General features: G+C 36.2%; 2 pseudogenes; both read left to right on the forward strand.

The window, feature by feature from the left end:
• The first annotated feature begins 5,499 nt into the window (after positions 1-5,499).
• Positions 5,500-6,260, forward strand: LOC137718242 (major strawberry allergen Fra a 1-3 pseudogene; annotated as a pseudogene).
• A 3,178-nt stretch (positions 6,261-9,438) lies between these two features.
• Positions 9,439-10,203, forward strand: LOC137718255 (major strawberry allergen Fra a 1-3 pseudogene; annotated as a pseudogene).
• The last annotated feature ends 10,330 nt before the right edge of the window (positions 10,204-20,533 follow it).

Here is a 20,533-nt window from a genome sequence, read left to right on the forward strand (position 1 = left end):
AGGCCTATAGCCGTGACTCCAGGTTTGGGTTCTTAGCTCAGGGGAAAAAAAGGAGCCCATCAACATAGATGGGTTTTCAACGAAACCCTAAAAAATTCTTTATAATTTTTTTCAATTCCAGATTAACTCAATGCATATTCATATAAATAATTTAATGCATGGACATATATCTGATGCAATTAATGGTAATATCAAATTCACATAATTCAATAATTATAAATAGAATGCATACACAATTTATGTAGAATCTAAAATTTGAAAAAACGTAAAGTTGGGTCATGCATTATGGTGAATGTTCATGCTATCAAGGCTGCAAAAATATCGAGATAAAAACCGTTGTTTTGAAAGAACTTCATTGCTGATGATATTGGTGAACTGGTATGATGCAGAAAACTTCCACGTTAGATTCCTAAGCGTAGTGGTAGGAGAGTGCTGATAATGTGTTGTGGTCTATATTTAACTGACAAGGAAAGGGGGGCCGGCGGCACAGAGAAAATAGAGAGAGAGAGATGTGTTTGTAGGGTTGTGTAGAGGATGTGTTATTTCCCTTACGCATGCCTTTATTTATAGTAATAGGGAAGAGAAGAAATCCTTCTCCTTCAAGGAATACAAGTCTTAATAGGGAAGAATAATTAGAAACAAATCTAATCTAAGATATATACAATCACACTTAAATAAGATGTTTATAACATACATATACATATATATACATATATATACATATATATATATATCTCTCTCTGTGTATGTATAATCTATTATTTAGATAATAGATGATATATATTCATTTATCAGGACATATATCAATTACAAAGGGAGCATTGAGACTGTTCATCTCTTTCATGATCTCAGTACTAGATGAATCGCTTATATGGATCCTCTGTCTCTTTTAGCATTGTCTTGCAACATCTTTAATTATTCTTTTGCATTTTCAGATGTTTGTTTGCAAGTTGTTCATGTGTTCATGTTCTTCATCTATATATTATGAATCATATATTTGCTCCTATCATTAATGAAATATGGTGTTCCCCTTAAAATAGATAGAATGATATTCAACTTCGGGTGCATACAAAAAAGCAATCCGATTAAATAAATGTGATTAAACATAAGCCTATGCCCCTGACAGAAAACAAACATTATGAATCCTGATGAAATATGGTGCTCCCGTTAAAATAGATAGAATGAAATTCAATTTCGGGTGCATACAAAAAAGCAGTCTGATTAAATAAACGTGATTACACATAAGCCTAGCCCCTGATAGAATACAAACATTAGTTGGGCAAAAAGGGTCAACATTTTAGGTTTTTTGAAGAGGATTTTTACCCGACGAATAGAGTTCAACAGGCAAAGCTTTAGGCATCGGGTATACTTTTCGCGCCAAATATATACGGAGAAAGGTGAGAGACATGATTGGCATATTTAATTCCTTCGCTAATTTTCATAGTCTGCAAAATTAATTTCAACAATCCAACTATCAAACTTGTTTGTATATACTCCAAGATCGCAACACCAAAAATCACCAAAAACAAACTTTCAGAGCTTAGGTAACAGGACAAAATCCTTCAACGGTTACAAACAAAAAAAATCATGATTTAATGGTTCTTTTAGCTCTGATTTTGATGATCTTTTACAATTACACTCCTCGACCCTAGAAGAATACAATGAACGAACCCGATCATCAATTTAAAATACTTACAATAGTGGATACCACAAAAACTTATGCTCTACTTAGTGGAAGTAAATAGAACAAACTCTAATTGTTTGTTGAATCTATTGTTGATAGGATAAACACTCTACGAAACTAGTTTTAACAATCCAAATGTCAAACTTGTTTGTATATACTCCGATATCGCATAACCAAAAATTCAAAAAGCAAACGTTCAAAGAGATTAGGTAACGAGACAAAATCTTCCGACAGTTACAAAACAAAAATCATGACTTAATGGTTATTTTAGCTTTGGTTTTGATATTTTTTTTTTTTTTTTTTTTTACAAATGCACTCCTTGACCTTAGATAAATACAATAAATGAACCCGATCATCAATTTAAACTATAGTGGACACCACAAAAGCTTCCATTCTACTTAATGAAAATATAGAATAAACTCTTAATTGTTTGTTGAATCCATTGTTCTGATTGGATGAACATTCTATAAAACTAATTTCAATGATCCTCCTATCAAAATTATTTGTATATACTTCAAGATCGGATAAACCAAAAAACAGCAAAAATAAACTTTTAAGGATTAGGTAACGGGATGGAATCCTTCAACGGTTACAAATGAAAATCACGATTTAACGGTTATTTTAGCAATACTTTTGATAATTTTTTACCGTAGAAGAAGACAATGAACGAACCCGATCATCAATTTAAAATATTTACACTAGTGGAGATCACAAAATCTTTCATTCTATTCAACGGAAGTATAAAATAAATTCTAAGTGTTTGTTGAATCAATTATTTTGACGGGATACACATTCTACGAAACTAGTTTCAACGATTCAACCGTCAAACTTATATATATATATATATATATATATATATATATATATATATATATATATATTCTGAGACTGTATACACCAAAAATCACCAAAATAAACTTTCAGGGATTAGGTAACATGCTTTTTATTTTATTTATTTTATTTTATTTGTAGGCTTCTATGTTGCTCAATAAGGACAAGTACGTAGCCAACCTTTCCCAGCAGACACTGGACATGGTAATGTAGGAGATGACATCTAATCTAGATGTGTCTTTGCAGTTGCTGATGGACGTGGTTGGCGGACAGAAAGGCAAAGAATTCGGCATCCTAGGAGTGGGTCAGGTTTAGGACCTTGGGGAAACTTATTATTAATCTAGCTCTTATCCTCCAAGTAAGACGTCTTCCAAACTGCAAATAGTTGGAGACGGAGCTAGTGAGCCATCAAGAAGAAGCTCCACACGAGCAAGAAACTGTGCGTTGACGAGAGGAGGACCTTTGGTACATTGTTAGGATAACGCAAGCAATGTCAGCTTCTAGCATTCGCATTTCCAATCCTCCAAGTGACCTTTAGGAGCCATTCCACTAGCCACAGCAGTAACTCCAGTAGTTGTACTTAGTTTTTTTGTTACATACAATTGTACGAATATTTTTTTTTTATGTAATTAAATTAATTTCTTTAATATTGTGATTTATTTTAGCCTTTTAGACTAATATAATTAGAATTAATACATTATTTAAATCAAATATTTTTTTTAATTTTGAATTAAAAAAATATATTTAAAAGCTTTGCCCAACGAATATATTCGTCGAGTAGACTTTTATTGTATTTTTTTCCTTTTAAATAATTGCTTGACTAATATGCGTCGAGCTAAATTTTTATTATTACTTTGTTTCCAGAAACTCAACAAAATTTTTGTCATCAAACAAGCTATATTTGTCGGGTCAGGTCGGTCAATGCTCTTTTACCCGATGACTTTATTTAGTTTGGTCAACAGTGTTCGCCAAACGAATGCTGATATTTTTTCAGGTAGACATTTGAGCAACGGGTTTTGCGTGACAAACTTTGACCCACAAAATTTTCACAAGCAAAATTATAGGTGACGAAACAGTATATGGCCCGACAAATCCTGGTGTTTTTTGTAGTGCAATGAATTTCGTCATATCTATAGGTCACGCCAAATTTGAAAATCTAAAGGAGAAAACAAATGCATTTATGTGACAAAGACCTCATAACACCCCAAGTCTATTAACAAAGACAATGATACCAATATAATTAAATCTGGCTTCATTCATCTTATGTGACAAATTTCTTGATCTTGAGGAAAATTTGCACGACCAACAATTAACCTAAACTCCCACACATATACCACAAGAATATTGAGTGTAATTAACACTTTTGGAAGGGTGTTAATTATGCATAGTCTTCTACCTGCACGCACATGATGAATTATTTATTGTTGATGTATGTGAATCCAATTGTGCATTCACTACAACAAAAAAGATGTTTTAGAAAGAAAAAAAAATTTCTCGCTCAAAGTTTCCATTTTGTTAAACTTTAAAACTTTTACTCGGTATAGTGAGTAAAGATAGATTACCACGCTAAGAGTCCATCTACAGTGAGGAAATGTTTTTTTGCAAAATATTTGAATTTCTCGCAAGAGCAAGGACAAGTTTTGTAATCAAAATTGGGTCTGTTTTTGCAAAGAACAAATAATATCCTTGTAAAAAGTATTGTATAGCGAGAAAACTATGTTTCCTCGCTGGAGATTTCCTCACTAAAAGACCATTTTGTTATAGTGATTTCATGTATAGACTGTTCAGTTGAGAGTCCTCACAACTAAAGTTTTTATGAAACAGTATGAATGTAATTTATTGAGGTTAATTAGTACACTGATGGCGATGAAATGAATGGATAATACCGAGATACTCACTAGTGAGTATTGATGTACTCACTTTCTGACTTGATTCAATAAAAAAAATGTCACATGTTTCTTTTTTTAAAAGGCCAAGAAAAATTAAATAACAAGTCCTTTATTTTTCAAAACAATAAAATAATTCAAAATATCATTGGACAAAATTAAAGGGTGAGTACCCAAGTATTATCCGAAATGAATTGGTGTCTAATGCCCAATTGATGAAACCTTGTTTGACAAAATTGTTGTTTGCTTCATATATTGTTGTCCCTACTACATCACAACTAGTATGCACTTCCAGAAGTTCAAATTAGGGTACTTGACATGCATTCCAAACATATGGCTGCATTGAGTCAACATTGATTGCCCATAATTTTCTATGGAGTTTTTACATATTCACACGGAAAAGGCAAGATCAAAATGTTCAATTATAACAAAGTCCAAATACACAGTCCTCGTATCTATTAACTATTTTATGTACACAGCCAATGACCATGTTGATTGTGAATCTACAAAATTAGATAAATATTTTTAGTTATACGATATGAAATGATTAGAGGGTAAGCTAGCCCTGCCACAATTAAGGTGAGATGGTCAGCAGATTAATTGAAATTTTTACCATCAGAATGGCTAACTGGAATGGAAGAGAATGTGAAGTGTTCATTTTATCAGGATTATTGAATTCAAAGGCCATGGCAGTCATTGTTGGTTGAGACCCAAGTATCAGTTTTGGACTGAAAAAGATAGAAAGGAATAAGCTTAATCAATTACTGAACGGAATTCCAATTTCCATGCTCTGGTTTCACAGAAAGTGTAAAATTAGCTCCAGTGGGATAGAAATAATTGAGCTCGTGGATTAAATGGCTATTTTTATTTTATTTTATTCAATTAGCAGATGGTTCTTCTCTTGACTAAAATACAAACATTCCGTGTAGAAAAGTAATGGTTCCCACGTCACAATGAATAGAACCAATTACAAAAAAAAAACAAAAAAAAAAAAAAAAAAAAAAACGAAATGGCGTAAATCCCATCCATCCACCTTCAGGCAGCCTCGCCTATAAATACCATACCTCCTCTTCAGCTATTCACACCTCAAAACCTCCCAATACATCATCTTTCTTCCTCAGTCTTTCTCTTTATCAATTAGTTATTTCACACTTCCCAAAGGCATCTCAGAATCATGGGTGTATTCACATACGAATCTGAGTTCACCTCCGCCATTCCTCCTGCTAGGTTGTTCAATGCCTTTGTTCTTGATGCTGACAACCTCATCCCCAAGATTGCACCACAAGCAGTGAAGAGCACTGAGATCCTTGAAGGAGATGGTGGAGTTGGAACCATTAAGAAGATCAACTTCGGTGAAGGTAGCACATACAGCTATGTGAAGCACAGAATTGATGGGGTTGACAAGGACAACTTTGTCTACAAGTATAGTGTGATTGAAGGAGATGCTATCTCTGAGATGATTGAGAAGATCTCTTATGAGACTAAGTTGGTTGCTTCTAGCAGCGGTTCTGTCATCAAGAGCACTAGCCACTACCACACCAAAGGTGACATTGAGATCAAGGAAGAGCATGTTAAGGCTGGTAAAGAGAAGGCCTCCCACCTCTTCAAGTTGATTGAGAACTACCTCTTGGAGCACCAGGATGCCTACAACTAAATTAATGTTGTCTACTGTCGGAAGAAGTATTATTAAGTAGTTGTGTCCTCTTTTGGCATCAAACAATGTATCGGTGTGGTTTTCATTCCCTTTTTCTTTAAGTTTTGAAACAGTATTTTGGCTTGTAATTGGAGCTTTTGATTGGAGTGAATATTGTGTTTCCCTTCATTTACAAATAAATAAGAAGAAATCATATTTGATGATATATTTTCAAATTTCTTTTTCAATTTTCATTTTTCTAACTTGACTTCTATTATTTCATATGACATGTCATGTCAATCACACCAAAAGATCACATGATAACTAATTGGCTTTTTAGCCAAAATGGTTTCTGAGATTTGCATAACACGTCACTTTTGTCCATGAGATTGAAAATCAATAGAAATGGTCCTTGAGATTGTCCACCATCCATTATTTTGGTCATTCCGTTAAAAACTCCGTTAAGTGTCCTGGAGATCTTGGCCGAAAGTTTGGACAATTTTCAAAGCTTCATAACTCAATCGTTTCTTAACCAAATTCAACCCATAATATATCAAAATGAAGATAGGAAAGTGTAGAACAAGATTATACCATTTGGAAGCCTAATGGCTGTTGGAGATGGCCGGAAAATAGCCTGAAGGGTGACTGGTCCGCGGGAAAACCGTTAAACTCACCGGAAACTGAGTAAAATTTAAACGTTCATAACTTCTTCAATACTCAACGAAATCAAGTGATTCGAAAACAAAAATCATACTTCTCGATGAGACGAAGAGCCTGGTACCTTTTTTAAAGGTTAACTAGCTGTGGTTTGGCCCAAAAACAGTTTGAAAGTGGCCATCTTGGTTGTCGAGTTAGCTATTTTCGACTAGTTTGCCGGCCAAAACACGGCAAGTTAGCCTTCGAAAAAGGTACCATTATCTTCCTCTCTTTGAGGAGTATGATTTTCATTTTTAATCAATCAATTTCGTTGAGTATTGAAGAAGTTATGAACGTTTAAAGTTTACCCAGTTTCAGGCGAGTTTTCCAGTTTTTCCGCGGACCGGTCACATTTCAGGCTATTTTTCAGCCATCTTTGGCAACCATTGGGCTTCCAAATAGGTGGAATTTCGTTCTACACTTTCCTATCTTCATTGTGATATATTATGGGTTGAATTTGGTTATGAAACGATTGAGTTATGAAACTTTGAAAATTGCCCAAACTTCCGGCCAAGAGATTCAGGACACTTATAAAAGTTTTTAACGGAATGACTAAAATAATGGATAGTGCACAATCTTAGGGACCATTTCTATTGATTTTCAATCTTAGGGACCAAAGTGATGTGTTATGCAAATCTTAGGGACCATTTTGGATAAAAAGCCTAACTAATTTAAGAAAACAAATGAATCTTATCTACCACCTAATATGCGATCAATTTAAAGAAAAACCAATGAAAATGACTTGAGAACTTTGAATTTTAACGATAAGGACAAAATAAATGGTAAAGTGAATAATATTAAGATTGACTTTTTAATGTAAAAATATGATTTTTTGTTAAAATGAACAGCACCAGAAACTTTTCGTTAAAGTTCCCTCAATTTAAAGCATCATATTTTCTAACTACACGAGTTGACCACACATATTTAACATTTACAGTTATCATGGTATGACAAATGAATATACATATGCCATAGTCTTTTTGCATGAGTTGACCCAACCCTTTATATTTGAATAAGAATCCTTGCTCTCGGCTACCTTTATATTTGTAGACTAATAAATGTATCGGTCTGGTCTCATTGAGTTTCAAAAATAATATATTATCATATATATTTGAATAAGAATCCTTGCTCTCAGCTACCTATATACTCTATTAATTTAATAGACTCTGTTTGAATTGTCATTGGTAAAGTTCTGCCAAACATACTCACTACAATGGAGTTCCAACAAGGCAATTACTTTAAGGCCTCATTCGAATGATAACTAACAAATTAAGGTACAATGAAGGTAGAGAATAATGATTTTATTTATTTATTTATTATTACTTTTTTTTTTTAAGGGGATAAGGAGGTTAGAAATGGAAAAAAACTTCTCCTTTCTATACCATTTTGAGGAGGATTAAAATAGATGAGTTTTCTTCTAAGTAATTCACCTTCTACTCCAAGTTTGCTACAAATTTTTCATTTATTCCTTCAACATACCTTGACAATAGTGGTTTATCCATTGCAACTCAATCCCTTATACTGCACAAGACTTAAGTGATAATTCTTTTACCTTCAACATATATATTAGTAATCGCAACATTGTAAAAGCTTCACACACGTAATTAGCTGTTGATATATATATTTTATAGTGGAAAATGATTAGGCGAGATTTACTCTTCAACAATAGGCACATGCATTGCATAAAGGAATGACAATAGAATAGGAAATTTAATTTACAAATCAAAGGACGAAAAAAAAAAATTATTGAAAAATAAAGATTATTCCATAGACCTACAAGAAAGAAAAACACTCCAAATTGACAAGCATGCTACGTAACGAAAACATTAGTCTTGCTAAGACTTGATACCTCCAAGGTGACAACAGATGTACTTATAAAGACTTAATATACTAAAAAATAATAAAGCAATCTTAAACCTTTAATAAAGATGGGAAAGTAATCATAATTCTTATCCGACTAGAAAACCATAATACACACCATATCAAAAACACCCTAACATAAAAACGAACCAAGATGTTTAGATTTTCCAATAAATTTTACGGAGGTTAATTAGTTAATATTAGTACGTATCTTACAAATAGTATGCACTTCTAGAAGTTCAATTTTTTTTTTTTGGTCAAACTCCAGACGTTCAAATTAGGGGGACTTGACTTGCATTTCAGCATTAGCTAGTTGCAATTTGTCAACATTGATTGGCCACCGTTTTCCTCTAGGCTTTCACCTCTCCAAATGGAAATGGCTCAAAATAATTTCAACCGTAACAAGTATGATTTATGCTGTTATCCCAATGCACAGTCCTCGTCCCTGTTAATCTATTTAAGCACACAGCCAAATGAAAAATGACTCAAAATTGTCAACTATACAGTAGTAGACAACGAAAATTGAATTATGAGAAGTCCCACATGCATGGTTCATGCATGTTCTCATACTATTGTTTATCATCAAATGGAATCTCATAGTACAAACCCATGTTATATATGGAAAATAATTGAGGTTATAGTCGACCTCGTGATTAATTGGGTATTTTCTTTTTCAATATCCAGATGGTCCTTCCCTTCCTCTTTACTAAAATACAAAATTCCACGTAGAAAAAGTAATGGTTCCCACGTAAATGAATAGAACCAAGCAGGAACTTGCATAATAAAACCTTGTGATCAACCTTCGGCCTCACCCTATAAATACATACCTCCTCCCTCACTTCTTCACAACTCAAAACCTCCCGTTACATCATCTTACTCTTCATCAATTTCTATTTTCTTACTTTCCAAACACTTCTCAGAATCATGGGTGTTTTCACATACGAATTCGAGTTCACCTCCATCATCCCCCCTGCTAGGTTGTACAATGCTTTTGTTCTTGATGCTGACAACCTCATCCCCAAGATTGCACCACAGGCAGTGAAGAGCACTGAGATCCTTGAAGGAGATGGTGGAGTTGGAACCATTAAGAAGATCAACTTCGGTGAAGGTAGCACATACAGCTATGTGAAGCACAGAATTGATGGGGTTGACAAGGACAACTTTGTTTACAAGTACAGTGTGATCGAAGGAGATGCTATCACTGAGACAATTGAGAAGATCTCTTATGAGACCAAGTTGGTGGCTTCCGGCAGCGGTTCTGTCATCAAGAGCATAAGCCACTACCACACAAAAGGTGACGTTGAGATCAAGGAAGAGCATGTTAAGGCTGGCAAAGAGAAGGCTTCCCACCTCTTCAAGTTGATTGAGAACTACCTCTTGGAGAACCAAGACTCCTACAACTAAATTAATATTGCCTGTTGCAGCAAAAAGCATTAATAAGTAGTTGTGTAATATTTTGGCATCATACAATGCGTTGGTGTGGTTTTCATTCCCTTTTTCTTTAAGTTTTGAAACAGTGTTTTGACTTATAATTGGAGCTTCTGAATAAAGAGCGAATATTGTATTTCTTTTCATTTACAAATAAATAAGACGAAAATCACATTGTTGATATATTTGCAAGTTTCACCGTGGTTATGAATAATGTTCAATTTTCATATTTCTGACTTGACCTCTATTATTCTATATGACATGTCAAGTCAATCACACCAAAAGATCCCACAATAACTAATTTAAGAAAACAAATGAATCTTATTTACCACCTAATGCGCGTTCAGGTTAAAGCATAATATTTTCTAACTACATAAGTTGACATAACGCATACAACATTTTACAATTATCATTGGTGTGACAAATGAATACATGTATATATGTCATACGATCTTTCTGCATGTGTTGACCCAAACTACTAATGAATAATGTTAACGATTTTAGTTCTAACTACTTGAGTTGGCAGGACCTTGCATGCATTGGTTTCTGTGAATTCTTTGTCTCTTCCAACGTTGTCTTGCAACATAAGATTATTATTCTTTTGTATATATATTTTCAGATCTTCGTTAGTACCCCCTTTTGGGTCAAGTTCTTGATCTATGTAAATCTTGTATGTATTTGCTCCTTCATGAATGAAATATGTCCTTCCCTTAAAAAAATTGTAAGGACATTTCCACCGGAGAGTGTTAAAAGTTCAAAAGCCAAAAAAATAATATAATTTGTCCAAAGATTTATCTCCAACCGATAACTAGGTTATAATTTTATAGAGTTCACTACTATTTGGCCAAAGAGGCATTAGGCTGGCCAAATTTAGTGTGGCTCTTAACCCATTTTTTGGGATCCAGCTCCTTATTTGCAATAATTGATTTAAATTCAATGATTAAATTTGAAAACATTCAACGGTAGTTTAATTAATAAATTTAAAGTACAAACTTAAAACTAATAAAGTATTGAGGGCCTATGTTTAGCCTATTCGGTTAGAGATGATTTATAAATATGGTCTGACACTATTCATTGAAATATATATATATATATATATATATATATTTTTTTTTTTTGCGGGGCTATACTTCTAGACGGAGCTATATTTAAACATTTCGGTTGACGATGACGTAAGTAGACCTAAATTAGTTGACCTCAAATGCATAGAAGTGAGCACATCCACATTAATAGATATGACTACGCTCACAATAATGTCAATGAAGTTCTTCATATCTTTAGGTCTCGTCAAAATTAGAATTCTAAGAAAAAAAGAATGCATTTTTGTGACAAAAACAAAGTTGTAATACACCCAAATCTGTTGACAACAAAGAAAATGATATCAGCCTTCAATTTCTAACTACGAATCCTCCAGCAGCCATAGAGTTTGAAACATACCCATCAAAATTATTCTAACATACGGAGGAGGAGGGCACTGCCATATAATCAATATCCCTTTGATGCCTGCCTCAGATTGCTTAGCGAGATTAGTATTCTCTTTGAAATAATCTTTAGCCGTTGAGAGGGCTCTAAGAACAGATTGGTATTGTATAGGTTTCTCATTCCTGAATATAAGTGCATTCCTATCGTTCCAGATTTGCCAGCAAATAGCCAGAGCTTTACTTAAACAGCTAATTTCAATTTTTCCTTCGTGTGGCAAGGTACTCAACCAATCATTTACTTTGAGGTTGTCGGCAATAGTAGCTAAATGAATTTCATTTGAACAGGTCCATACCTGCTTAGCATGCTGGCAATCAAGAAAAAGATGGTCCTGATCTTCCTCTTGGTTATGACACATCGGGCACTGGTTATTTACATTGGTAAAAACTTGCTAAGACGTTTACTAGTTTGGAATCTACCCTTGACCAGAGTCTAGGCAAATAACTTAATCTTAGGAGGCATAATTTGCTTCCAGATCCTATTAATAAGCATTTGCGTTGGAGATGTTTAATTCCTCTAATTGGAGCCAAGTCGCGGACTTCACCGAGAAATTTCCATTGGGATTAGGGCCCCAAACAACAGTGTTTTAAATCAAATTTGCAAATCCAACAATGTGTCACTAAGAGAAAATAAGCACGTTAAACCAAATTTTCGAACCAAACCGAATTCAAAGGCTTTAAGGAGCTCGTTCAAATGGAGACTAGCCATATAGCTCACTAAGGCAGGGTTCTCAAGTTTGCCATCCCACAATAGAGAGTTTTTAGCACGCCATATTGAATGAAGAAGCACCAAAAAGTAATTGAGCTGACCTGGAGAAATAGAGGTTGTACACTGAGAAAACCAGTCGCAGAAAGAGGTGAGAACTCCATGTTGGGAATCAAAGTTCATGTTGGCAGAGAGATAGACTGCATAGGCGAATGGACAAAAACTAAACACATGTAGCACTGACTCTGAAGAGGAACTACAAAAAACGCAAGTGTTGTCCACCTCCACTCCTTTTGACATCACCTCAGAATGGGTATGGAGAATATTACAAGCTCTCCAAACACAAATTTTAATCTTACCTGGAACATTGACTTTCCGGATAGAATTCCACATCAAAGCCGCAGGGATACTTTGATTCGAAGTGGACGGTTGATCCCGCATGTCATAAGCAACTTTGTAGGCACTTTTGACCGAGAAAGCGCATTTAGCATCATAGTGTCACGTTAATTGATCTGGGGGAAGCATGCCGCTTAGAGGAATAGAGTGTATCATGGCCGCCTCACCAGGAGAAAACAAAGAATTAATCAAGTTGACATTCCATGATGCTGAGTCAATGTTAATCAATGCCGACACCCATTCTAGATCACATCCAACAGGAGGGGGAGAGAAAGGACGGAATGCCTCTCAAACAAGCATGGTTTAACCACGCGTAGGTTCGTTCTGACCATGGTAAACATAAGCTTATGTCAAATGTATACTAATTAGTAATTAGCACGACATTAAACAACATCCTGCCTACTAATTACACATGATTATGAACCAATATTCAAAGCTTAGAATAAGCCTCAAATGCACTTCTCCGCGCAACGTAGGTGTTGGACGCTTTAATGTTGCTGCTAGAGGTGCTCGTCGAAGAGTAGGAGGGTGTGCTAGATTAGCGAGGCATAGGACATAGGCACGCGCTTTTAAAAAAAGAACGCGCCTGCGAAAAAAGGAAATGAACGCGCCGACGGGTTCGTGTTTCTAGGCTTTGTCGGTGTCACTGCCGGTGTCATCCCAGCGTCCCAGCGCCGATTTGGGTATTGGGTCCTTGCGTTCCGCACCGAAGTGGGTATTGGCTCTTTGCGTTCTGCTGTCGTAGCAGTAACTTATTGCTGAAATTGGGGTTTTAAGCTCTGCAATTTGAGGGGGTCGTCTGCACCTGCAGACTTGGGCTCTCCTTTAGAGAAGACTTCCATTGTTGCCCACATCTACACACTTTTCAACAGGTTAATTTCTAATTTTTTTAATATTCTTTTGGAATGCATTTTGTTTTAGGTTGATTGGTTTTCATGGACAAGTCACCCACTGTCCTATGCCCATGGGGCTTCCTTGACTTTGCCACTTCCTCCAAATTGAATATTGCCACTGGTTCATTATCCGGACAATCCCCAAAAGCAAGGACCTTTGCTTCCATTGTCACAAATGGTGCATAAACTTCAGTTAATTTAAGTCAATTTCCTATTCCTACAGTTCGAGGCGATGCGACTTATGTCAAGATTAGTGAGAACCTTTATCAAGAACAATTACCGTCATGCAGAACAAACCTCATTGGTAGACTTTTGTTAAAAAACGGAACGATGCCGATGAAGACTGAGTCTCTCAAGAGTGCCTTGGCTTCTTTATGGAAGCTTCAGAATTCTTGGAAACTAGTGCCTTTAGGCAAAGGATATTTTGATCTTCATTTTTCCACCGAAGAAGACATGAGAAGAGTGTGGGGTGGTGGAACCTGCACACTTCAATTTGGTCTTTTTAGGTTGTCCCAATGGCAACCGGACTTCAAGCCTGGTGACGTCCTCCCCCAAACTCATGCACAGGTATGGATCAAAATATATGGGTTAAGTCAAGAGTATTGGCACCCTCGCATTCTTATGGAAATTGCTTGTGGGGTGGGTACCCCACTTCAGTTGGATCATGCTACACGTGAAAAGTTATATGGTTATTATGCTAGAATTCTGGTGGATGTGGATCTTTCTGCTGATTTGCCTTCATCTATTATGGTTGAGCGAGAACAACATGGTTTCTCTGTTGATATTATTTATGAGAATTTGCCTTCAACTTGTGGAAATTGTGGTGTAATTGGCCATTATACAAACAAATGTAGGCATTTAAAGGGCAATCATTCAGATGGGATGCAACTAGATATTGAGGCTCACCGTCGCAGACGCTCACCAACTCCTCAGGTTTATACACAAGGAACGTTCTCCTTTAGTTGAAATTATTCATAATGAGCGTTCTCCTGGACTTAATAATGATATGGAGGTCCCACCTTGTAGCTCTCTTGAGCAACGACATGTTGAACAAGTTAACGATTATGCACATCAAATATTAATCAGTGTTGTGAATACCGAGTTAAGTGTGTTGGCTGACAAGGTTATTGATTTGTCGGCAGATCTTCATGGTCAGTTAGAGACAAATTCTAATAGACAGCTTCTAGAGTTACAACCAACCGATAATATTGATGATACCCCTTCTTGTAACTTGAATGACACTCTTTCAAGGGAGACCGATGATGAGCCTATTAAAGAAAATAATATTGCCCATATTGATTCTAATGTTGATGGAGATGTTCCACCTAGTTTTGGTCTGAGGAATGAAATCAATGTTGTGGATTCAGGGAAGGTCTCCAATGACTTTACCCTAGTTCTTAGTAAATCTCAGCAGAAGAAACAGAAAAAAAAAACCAAAAAGTTGACGTATGTAGGCAAGAAGAACCCTATGTTACGAGGGCAGGAAGACAAATTGTCTCTACTTCTAAATGAAGTTAGTTTATTGGAATATTCGCGGTATTAGGAATTTTGATACGCGTACAGAGCTTTCTAATGTTTGTCATTCCCATCATCCCGACTTGGTTTGCATATCTGAACCTATGGTTACTTTTGATTCTATTCCCTTTGCTTATTGGAATTCATTAGGTCTATCTTTGCTTGCTGTTAATAATAGGGGTGATTTAATGCCTAATATTTGGGTTTTGCATTCTACGAGTTATTGTTCTCCTACTGTGATTTCTTCTTCAGGGCAACAAGTTACTTTTCAGGCTTCTTATGATGGTGTTCTTTCTCAGTTTACTATTGTCTTTGCGGTTACTACTTCGACTCTTCGTCATGCTTTATGGTGCGATCTCTTAAATATTCGTTCTAATACTATAGTACCGTGGATGGCAATTGGTGACTTTAATGCTATTCTTGGAGCACATGAGCAAATGGGTGGTCACTTACCTGCTCGAACTTCGTGCGAGGACTTTCGCAGTACTACTAAGCTTTGTGACTTTACTCATATGGATACTATTGGTGCTTTTTACACTTGGACTAATGGTTGGAGTGTTCGTGGTTACATGGAAAGGCGTCTTGACCGCTCTCTTTGTGACACATGCTGGTTACAATCTTGGTCTCATACTAGTTGTTCAGCTTTGCCCAAGGTTGTTTCTAATCATAATTGTCTAGTTTTCTCGGCTTCTACTATTTGTCTTGGAGGACCGTGCCCTTTTCAATTTTAGTCCATGTGGACATTACATTCAGGATTCTCTGATTTGGTTGCTAAGTGTTGGTAGTCAACTATTGCATATGGGTGTCCTATGTTTGTTATGTTGGAAAAGCTTAAAGCCCTTAAGCATTGCCTTCGTGATTGGAACTCTAATACTTTTGGTGATGTCCACAAAAATGTCACTATTGCTAAGGAAAAACTTCATAATATCCAAAATATTATTTGTTCTGATGGGAATTCTGAAGAGAGGTTTAATAAGGAAGTTGTGGCTAAGATAACTGTCCTCGATGCTCTTCGTATGCAAGAAGCTTTCTGGCGTGGATCGGCCAAAATGGCGTCTCGGGCTTCTAGGAGATAGTCCGTCGTACATTTGGTACATACATCTTTGAAGGCATATTCGTAGCTGAAATACGTGATCTTGTCACTCGCTCTAGACCGGTGAAAACATCTAGCATGGTCTGAAGATCTAATATGCCCTGCACTTCAGTTTTAGACTGGGCAGTGCAGGGATCTAAATAAGACAAAGTGGGAGTCGTTCACGATAAATTGCATCGTTCTTTAGGAATGTTGATGTTTTTACCTTCCCTAATGATAGGAAGATTGTCTCATAGAAGTGAAAATTTGTGAAATGCGCGGTAAATAGATCGCCTATCAAAGGTTCTAAGTAATGAATGATTAAAAGAGAATTATATCCGACATAGATTCCCATCCTTCGATGAGGCCCCATTTTTGTAAGTAAGGGCAACAAAATCGGCACATAGACTGCACAACCAAAAACGTGCAGATGCGATATGTTGGGTTTGTATCTGGTAACCAACAGAAGGGTGCTATATGGTTGGGTCGCAACAGGCCTTAGACAGACCAACATGGCTGTGTGTAGTATTGCATGACCCCAAGCAGCGATTCGGAGCCTGGTACGTTTGACTAACAATTGAGCAATTATTTGTAAGCGCTTAATGAATGCCTCTGCCAGGCCGTTATGAGTGTGAACATGAGGTACTGGATGTTCAACTTCAACCACAACCAACATGCAATAGTCATCAAAAGTTTTAGATGTGAATTCTCTTGCAATATTTAATCAAATAAATTTGATCGGATAATCAGGATGGTGCGCCTTGAGCTTGATAACCTGAGGCCAATAGTTTGGAGAATGCATCGTTCCTTATGGACAATAAGCACATGTGTGACCAACGTGTGGAAGCGTCAACCAAAATCGTAAAATATCTAAATGGTCCGCAGGGAGGGGTGAATTGATCCACAAATGTCCCCCCCTTGAAAAATAGGAGGATTCAAATGAATCTTATCATAATAAGGCTTAATAATAAGCTTTTTCATGTAGTAGGTTTAACATGCGATTCCTTGAATTGAACCTAAATTTTGGGTTAGTGGATGCCTATGTGATGATTTGAGGATATGGCACATCGCTATTCATCCAGGGTGTCCCAAATGATCATGCGAAAGTGTAATTTCGTGCACGGTCCTAGAGGTAGGCCCGGCCAAATAGTAGCTTTCTATAGGGCATATGGTCGTAGTATACAGACCACTCGGGATACGCTCCATCTTCTCTAAAATACGCTTCTTGCCATATTCGTAGGAAGTGATGCACATAAATTCAACTTCATTTTCTACATAGGTTTTAGCTTGGCGATTATTATCTCTAATGTCCTTGAAACTCAATAATGTTCTTCTGGAATGTGGAGAATAGAGTGCCTTATCAATGGTCAAAATTGTACCATTGACAACATTATACGTGCCTTATCGTATCCTTCGATCAGGTTGGATGGGCCTGAAAGGGTTGTCAGAGGTGCATTCTTAGGTATGAAGTTAGTGAAATAGATGCATTCACGCAAAACTGGGTGGGGAGGGTTCGCCACTATGTGGAATTCGGCACTATTATTCTAAAGTTTAACTAGAAATAGTTCATGTCTAAGATTCTAATCTTCCATAGGGGTGGTATCCTCCTAAAAGTTAGAAATCTCCATCTTGGTATTTTTCGGTTCATCCACTTGCACAAAGGTTGATTCAAACTTCTTACAACGACAATGATATTCAGCTACAACCTTTTGAATAACACTTTTCTGCATCCATAGTTTTAGGTGCTTTGCCTTCATTCTTGAAGTTCGAGGCCTTAGGAGCGAGGTTAGGGTGTTTCTAGGCTCGGTTTCCTCCCTTAGGTGGGCCTTGGCTCTATTAACCTTGATGGGGTGGCTTTTGGCCACCCCTACCATGCTTATGTTGGCGTTATGGGCGTTAGTTCGTGCTATAATTTGCTTCAGGCACAACAGTTGCCCTAGTAAGTCAAGGTTAATGATTTTTCATCAACAGCTGATTCTACTTTTTTCAACGAGAAGTAAAACAGAGATCAAATCCGTAAACTTAGTGAACTTCTGAGCCATATATTGTTGCTGCAGGACAATATTAGCAGCAAAGAAGGTCGAATAGGCCTTCTCCAGGAGATCTTTTTCGATCAAGGTATCGCTACAAAACTTGAAAAGTGATCAGATTCGACAAACTTCAAAATTATATTCATTCACAGACTTAAAGTCTTGGAAGCGCAAATGTTGCCAGTCATGTCTTGCCTCAGGCAAGAAGATGTCCTTTTGGTGATCAAAACGATCAACCAAAGCGACCCAGAGTGCTTGTGGATCCTCCTCAGCAAGGTACTCGGTTTATAGTGCATCATAAATGTGTCTTCGGATGAAGATCATGGTAGTGACTTTCTCAAATTCGCTAACCAGGTTGTCCGTCTCATCTTCAATTGCGGGACACAAATTCTTTGCAGTGAGGTGGAGCTTCACATCTTGGACCCACATAAGGGTAGTTTCTTTGAGAGACTTCCAAAGCAGTGAAGTCGTGGTGCAAAAAATCACGGCAGAGGTCGTGGGTTCAACGGCAACCCATTAATTTGAATTGATAGTGAAAAACTCTCAATGTTGTAAAACCCTAAAAAAATTTTATTTTAATTTCAAAGAAAAAAAAAATATTGAATTTCAAGTAAGGACTCATCAGTGACGACTTCAGGTCGTCGAGGAAGTAAGCGAAAGTGGTTGGGCATGGTTGCAGGCCATGCTACTCGACGGTTCAAGGGAGGCGACGCTATCTGGGCATCAAGTTTAGGGTTTAGGCCTACAGTCGTGACTCCAGGTTTGGGTTCTCAGCTCAGGGGAAAAAAAGGAGCCCATCAACATAGATGGGTTTTCAACAAAACCCTAAAAAATTCTTTATAATTTTTTTCAATTCCAGATTAACTCAATGCATATTCATATTAATAATTTAATGCATGGACATATATTTGATGCAATTAATGGCAATATCAAATTCACATAATTCAATAATTATAAATAGAATGCATACACAATTTATGTAGAATCTAAAATTTGAAAAAACGTAAAGTTGGGTCATGCATTGTGGTGAATGTTCATGCTATCAAGGCTGCAAAAATATCGAGATAAAAACTGTTGTTTTGAAAGAACTTCATTGCTGATGATATTGGTGAACTGGTATGATGCAGAAAACTTACACGTTAGATTCCTAAGCGTAGTGGTAGGAGCGTGCTGATAATGTGTTGTGGCCTATATTTAACTGACAAGGAAAGGGGGGCCGGCGGCACAAAGAAAATAGAAAGAGAGAGATGTGTTTGTAGGGTTGTGTAGAGGATGTGTTATTTCCCCTACGCATGCCTTTATTTATAGTAATAGGGAAGAGAAGAAATCCTTCTCCTCCAAGGAATACAAGTCTTAAAAGGAAAGAATAACTAGAAACAAATCTAATCTAAGATATATACAATCACACTTAAATAAGATGTTTATAACATACATATACATACATACATATATATATATATATATACATATATCTCTCTCTCTGTGTATGTATCATCTATTATTTGGATAATAGATGATATATATTCATTTATCAGGACATATATCAATTACAAAGGGAGCATTGAGACTGTTCATCTATTTCATGATCTCAGTACTAGATGAATCGTTCATATGGATCCTCCGTCTCTTTTAGCATTGTCTTGCAACATCTTTAATTATTCTTTTGCATTTTCAGATGTTTGTTTGCAAGTTGTTCATGTGTTCATGTTCTTCATCTATATATTATGAATCATATATTTGCTCCTATCATTAATGAAATATGGTGTTCCCCTTAAAATAGATAGAATGATATTCAACTTCGGGTGCATACAAAAAAGCAATCTGATTAAATAAATGTGATTAAACATAAGCCTATGCCCCTGACAGAAAACAAACATTATGAATCCTGATGAAATATGGTGCTCCCGTTAAAATAGATAGAATGAAATTCAATTTTGGGTGCATACAAAAAAGCAGTCTGATTAGATAAACGTGATTGCACATAAGCCTAGCCCCTGATAGAATACAAACATTAGTTGGGCAAAAAGGGTCAACATTTTAGGTTTTTTGAAGAGGATTTTTACCCGACGAATAGAGTTCAACAGGCAAAGCTTTAGGCATCGGGTATACTTTTCGTGCCAAATATATACATAGGAAGGTGAGAGACATGATTGGCATATTTAATTCCTTCGCTAATTTTCATAGTCTGCAAAATTAATTTCAACACTCCAACTATCAAACTTGTTTGTATATACTCCAAGATCGCAACACCAAAAATCACCAAAAACAAACTTTCAGAGATTAGGTAACGGGACAAAATCCTTCAACGGTTACAAACAAAAAAAATCATGATTTAATGGTTCTTTTAGCTCTGATTTTGATGATCTTTTACAACTACACTCCTCGACCCTAGAAGAATACAATGAACGAACCTGATCATCAATTT

This window comes from Pyrus communis, chromosome 8 (assembly GCF_041283825.1).
Source record: "Pyrus communis isolate YQ-2024b chromosome 8, ASM4128382v1, whole genome shotgun sequence".
NCBI lineage: Eukaryota > Viridiplantae > Streptophyta > Magnoliopsida > Rosales > Rosaceae > Pyrus > Pyrus communis.